This window comes from Cyrtonyx montezumae, unplaced genomic scaffold (genome assembly GCF_038088225.1).
Source record: "Cyrtonyx montezumae isolate F1298 unplaced genomic scaffold, pur_monq_1.0 scaffold_15, whole genome shotgun sequence".
NCBI classification, from domain to species: Eukaryota; Metazoa; Chordata; class Aves; order Galliformes; family Odontophoridae; genus Cyrtonyx; species Cyrtonyx montezumae.
Genome location: NW_027071881.1, coordinates 7,982,738 through 7,988,980, shown reverse-complemented (window position 1 = coordinate 7,988,980; position 6,243 = coordinate 7,982,738).

Genomic DNA, 6,243 nt, shown 5'->3' with positions numbered 1-6,243 from the left:
GTCGTGTTCCCACCGGGACAGCCCTGCACGCTCCTTCAGCCGACGGCGTGAGACCGGTGTGCATCCTGTAATCAGATCTTCAAAATCACTACAATCTTTGCATGCTGAATAGCTATTTATATACATATATATTATATATATATATATAAAATATATATATATCTATCACAAATGCAGGCCACGTGTCCAATTCAGCTTCGCTTTTTATGAATGAAATACTTAATAAAAATGAATGTCGCGAGGGGTTTTTTTTTTTTTTGAAAGACATCTATTTAAGATTTTTTTTTTTATTATTACACACCTTCGATGTAAAAACTACGAATCAGTTAGATTAAATACATATATACTACAGATAAATTTTTATTAGAAACCACATTAGATACTGGTGGTGTGGAATTTTCAACTGTTTGTTACATAGCATGGACATTTTATTTTACATATCAGAACATAAAGTCATTTTACTACTATTAACTGTCTCTGGCTGCGTTTCAATAACTGGCATAAATCTGTTCCGTGGTTCATTACAGGATGCCTGCTCTACCTTCTGCCTCCTGTCCAATTACACAGATCACACACTTTCTGCAGATGCACACTTGACTCTTTTTGGGATATTTTGCCTGTTTTACAGGTATGGCTAACAATAATAATGTCCTTTTCAAGGAGTAAACACTGCTTTTTTTTTTAATCTTTTTTTAATCTTTTTTTTTTCTACTTTATTTCGATTGATACAGTATTTATTTATAATAAATAAGTTCTGAAAGTGGCTCCTACAAGAATCATCCCAGCAGAATCATCCCTTTTCTGTCAAGGGAGTATAGAGGAACCCTGAACCTGTAAGCCATCCAGGTTTGAAGGCAGAGGCTGAGGACACACACAGCAGGCCGTGCTAACAGCATTTCCACAATGCTTGCTGCTGACGTTGTTGCCCTGTGGCACACTGTGAGCTCTGGGAGCTATAAAAATAGTACCTGCTATGGCCACTGCAGGGCTGATTGTAAAAGGCTGAGTGAGCACATGCGTCCCTGAAATTTGGGTATATGCTAATCTGGTCATCCGGGCCCCTTTTATAGTCAATGGAGGGAGATCAGGCGGATTAAAAGGGAATGAATCATTCTGCAGCGCTGATATTTTCCACTCACAGAGGAATCTAGCTCAGTCAGACTAGATTTCCCATTTCTAAACAGCTAAAGTTAAGTTAGGAGGATCCCACTCCTACTTGACCTTTATAAAAACATTTAGATAGCATTAAACAGCATCCAGCTTACAAACCACAGCTGAACTGAACACAGATCCTCAGCCAGCACGCCCTTGGGGCATGCTTTGGCTGCATTAAAGAATGGAAGGGTGGTGGTTTTTGTCTTGTTCCTCCCATTGTAAAAAATGTCTAACCTGTTTTCTGAATCTGAACCCAGAGAGAGCTCATGGGCAAAGCGCAGGTGCGACCAGACGAGGACCCCAAGCCCCAAGGCAGGTCTGCATTTCCCATCTGGTTGGTTGTTTGTCTATTTGCTTTACGATCCAGAAACAGTAAACTGCAGGCATCATTAAAAAAACAACCTGTACAGCACGAAAATCAATCAAGTATGCTCACTGTGCCCACGCTCTATTTACTACAGATTTCACTTCTCAAGAATGCAGAGAACTTCACGTGCATGAAGGCTTTTCCAGCTCCAGCTCTGACCTGGTGGCTGCATCATAACAGCGAGTAGCAGCCCAAGTATAGAAAAACTTGGTCCAGCTCAAATCAGATTAAAGTGAAAATTAGCAAGTGAGGAAAACTTGGCTACACACGAGTTCTGTTTTCCATTGATGTATTCTAATCTCTACCTCAAAGGCTGTTTTTCTTTAAGGTAGATGTCCAAATTTAATATTGGCACGAGCAAGACTAGTTCCACCGAGTCCAGCAGCACTGGTGCCAGCAGTGAGTTTGGACTTCACTCTAAATAGAACAAATATTTGTATCAGTTTGCTGAGTATGTGAGTAATACGAATATTTGCCAAAATTTAAACAAGCTAAACTTAAGTCATGCCAGGAACCCCACCGTGCAGTTTGGTATCGTTGGCAGCTCCCAGGCTCAGGAGAGGCCTAAGTCTGGAAGAGCTGGGGTGTTTTTGGCAAACAATAATTTTTTTTTCTCTCTCTCCACATTTTGGAAAATTTGTGCCTCTCTGTATTAATTTATGATGTCATTAAATAATTCTTTTTGCAGCTTGTATAGAAGGAATGTTTCTTTTGAAGATGAGAACTCCCCTGAGGATGGTTATAGTGAAAAATTCCAGCAGGAGGAAAAAATCTCCTCCCCCCTTGGCCACTTGCATTTCTGCAGTACTGCTGGAGCAGCAAAAAAAGTTATAATATTTTAATTTAGGGTCCTGCTCCAAGGAGGTGCCACGCACTTGCCTGTGACAAGAGGCAGCCCAAATTCAATGTCATGTGAGGGCTTTCAGTGCTTTGATAGTTGGATGTAACAGAAGTCATGAGCCAACAACTTGCTGGTGGGGAGAATAAAGTTTCGTCCGATTTCCTTTCTACAGAGTACTGGTTCAATATTAAAAATGAAAGAGCAGAAAATGTTGGGAGCGGTACAACAAAAGCAAAAAGCCTTGTCCAACACGAACTGAAAACCAAACCAGTGTCATGTATGAAACTGCCAGCCAGGTGGTGCCCATCGCAGAGCCCCTAAGGAAGGGCCTTCAGGCAGCACTGTCATGGCAGATGCTCTGCCACTTCTTGCACCAATGCTGGGTGGTACAGAGCAACCTGTGTTGTACTTAAACTGAGGTGCAGTACATAACATTAAACTCAGGTCAGGCTGCATGGCCTGGTCGAGAACTGCCTGGGCAATGATACAACCTAGCCAGGCCTAGTGAGGCCTAGTGAGGCCTAGTGAGGCCTAGCAAACCTAGCTAAGCCAAGTGAGGCTGAGTGAGGCCTACTGAGGCCAGGCACCTGTCAGTGATGGAGCCCTTCCCTCTAATGGCAGCCAGAAAGCACCCCTGATGGACAGCTTCTGGGACTGAGCTTCAGCAGCCATGGTGTGTTTAAAGTAACAAGCCTTCAGTAATTAAAAGATAGCACAGACCTTCATGCAGCCCCAGAAAGATGAAACCCCTCCCTCCCCCCCCCCCCAGGGTCATTCACAAAGCCATTTTCTCAGTGCCAGGAGGGCTGGGTAGTGACAACTCCCCGCCTGCTGCCACTCCCAGCATCCCAGAGGTATGCCATTAGCAGCCAGCACGGGGCTTAGGCACACATTTCTTCTTTCCATCTGCACGACCTGGGCAGTGGCCTGGGGCCTCGCAGTCCTTGCAATGCTAATTATTCCCATGCGAGTGGAACAGCCTCCACCAAACCATTAACTCTCCCAGCCCATGGTGCACCGCGGGCTGTGCGTCCATCAGGAGTTGAGGAGTTGGCCACGGGTCTCCCTTTAGCCGTGGGGTGCTGTAAGCACCAGGCATAGGTAGAGAAGGCACAGATGCAGCTCTTCTTTCAGAGGAACTGCACTCCAGGAGAGGGCTTTCAGCTCAGGCATCTGGTGGTAGTAAGCCCTGAGGCTTTGGGACCCAAGCCTTTTCTGCTCAGCTACCATATCCCTCTGACAGTGTGCACCAAAGCGCAGCCCCAAGCCTGAGTCTGACCTCAGAGCCTAAAAGAGGAAATAAAAGGACATATAAATTAGTGCAAAGTGCTGATAGCTCTAGCTCAATTAAAATCAGGCTTATTTTGATTGATGCTAATTATAAACTTGTTCAAGCGAAAGAAAAATAAAACAGTGAAATGAAAACTGGAGAAATAGCTAGAACAGGTCTAGTTCCACAGACAGATAGTAGACAGAAAGAAGTCTGAACAAGTGTCCTGCAAGTGCCAACAAGCTTTCATCTGGTTTTCCTTTTGTTGCCGTTTTCCTTATTTTTCAGCAAATACAAATCTTTGGCCTTTAGCCGTGCATTGTTAGAGTTTTGATGAATATTTGCAGTGGGGTTGTACTTACAAGCTGGAGGATGTCTTTTTTTAAAGAGTATTTCATCAAATGACCGTTTTTGTCAGCACTATCTACTTGGATAAGAGTGATTTTAACAATTTTGAAAGACAAAATTTGATAAATGCAGCCTCTAGTTGGGAGGTTTGCACTGACAGCAGGAAATCAGGCCAAATTTGTCCAATGCCTCGGACACTGCCAGCAGGAATGGACGCATCCTTCAATAAATATTTACTAAAGAACAACATGTGCAGAGAACAGTATGTGCGAAACTACTATCTTTCCTTAACAGTCTCAGTCTTACGTAAGGCTGACAACAATGCACTCTGGAGTTCAGCATTCAGCAGAGAGTTGTAAAGGAATATTCTCAGATTTTCCTGTCAGAACCATAAGGCTTCGTCCTGTTTCTGTTGAAGTAGGTAGGAAAACTTTTATAGATTTCAGCATGGAAAGACCAGGCCTCTGATCTTCTTTTCAAGGTTTTCAGCCTTGGCTTTGCTGCGTGCAGGTTAGGTCTGAGGCAGAGAGTAGTTATGTTTGATGGATGATGCAGACACACAGTGCATATTACGGTTTAGTCATGCCCAGTATGCCTGTGCAGATATGAGAGAATAATAACATTTTAAATTTAACACATTATATTGTATTTAATATTGGTTATGCATCTAATAAATAGATGAATAGCTTATGAGAAGAATAAGTCTTAAACCTCTGATTATTCACACTAAATCCAAGCACTCATTTTAGTCTGAAACTTAAGAGCAGATTTCCCCAGACATGAGGAATCAATCACAAGACATCCTGGAAAGGTGATGAACTTGCTTTGTGCTTCAGAGGTAATGGGAAACAGTCAGCACGCAATGGATACCTTGACTGAAAGCAAAGGTGACTGCTACCAAGCAACTACGTGCAGGACAAAATGGAAGTGGGAAAGGTAATCAATTAAAGTAAAAAATAAAAGTAGCCACATTATCTTACCTGATGAGACATTTTTGGGTAACGATTTAGTCTTAAACTTACTTATGATAATGGAAAAGGTGATCAAAAAGAGAAAAATATCAAAGATTTTAGCCATAAAAAAAAGTACTGTTTTACATGAATTGACATTCTTCCTTCCCATCCTTCTACAGACATAATCGGTTCAAAGCTTAGATAGTTTCCCCCTCCCTCAAACTTTCCCATCATTTATCATTATGAAAGAGAGTAGACAGGTTAGAGGCAGGAAAAACTTCCACTGGGATTTCTGTCCAGTGTCACAGAGAAAGACTGCATTTAAACTTAGTGCTAAAAGTGAGCACATGCCTGTCACACAAATTTTTGAATGGATGATCTGCAGTATTTCTGCGTTTCTTCATATGGGACATGCAAGGAGAGAGGGGGTTTAACTCTTTGGATAAATGTTGCCTGCGCACTCCAAGGCTGGGAGGTGTTAATGCAGGCAGATGCACGATGTGCGTGGAAAAGCAAAAGGGCAAATCTCAGCCTTCAACAAATACTGCACTTTTAGAGAGAGGCAAGTGAGTGCTGAGATAACGATGCCTCTGTGGATACCCTGACCACTTGCCCCCCAGTGTGACACAGGTGGGGAGCAGCAGGGGTGGCCATGGGATGGCACCGATGAACAACGACGCTCAGACTGTGCTGTGCTTCCCACGATGGTGCACAAGGAGGAGCTGGTCCTGCAAGCTGCACAATTATCTCAAACAATTTCGAAAACAGCTTTAAATGCTTGTCTAAGAACTCGAGTGACATTCAAGATTTCCAGTGCTAATATACTCAGCAATGGTTCAGCCTACAGCCATTAGTGAACTACTTAATTTTCGCTTTGTTTCTGTCATGCACAATGTGAAAATAATCTTTACTCACCTCTGCAAAGCAGTTAATTAAATCGCCTGAAAATCAATATTCATACTACAGACAGCAAAAGAATGGAAGCAGGAAGTCAACAGCAAGGAGCTGAACACAAGGAAACCGTGAACTTGAAAATGAAAACAAGGAGAGAGAGGGAGAAAATGGTATCTAGAAAATAAAAATATTCTTCTTGACAGAGAGCAAAAGCAACTGGCAGCATGCAAACGAGCTTTCTGAGGATCTGAGTTTTGATGTGGAACACATGCACTTCCCTTTAATTTCAAAATGACAGGGTATTCTCCTACCACATACACTGCATGCTCCATTTCTGAAAGCCTAACATAGTAATAATTATTCACTTGGCTCCAATGCCACGCTCAGATGTTTCTTGGGAAATATTTTCTTCTTT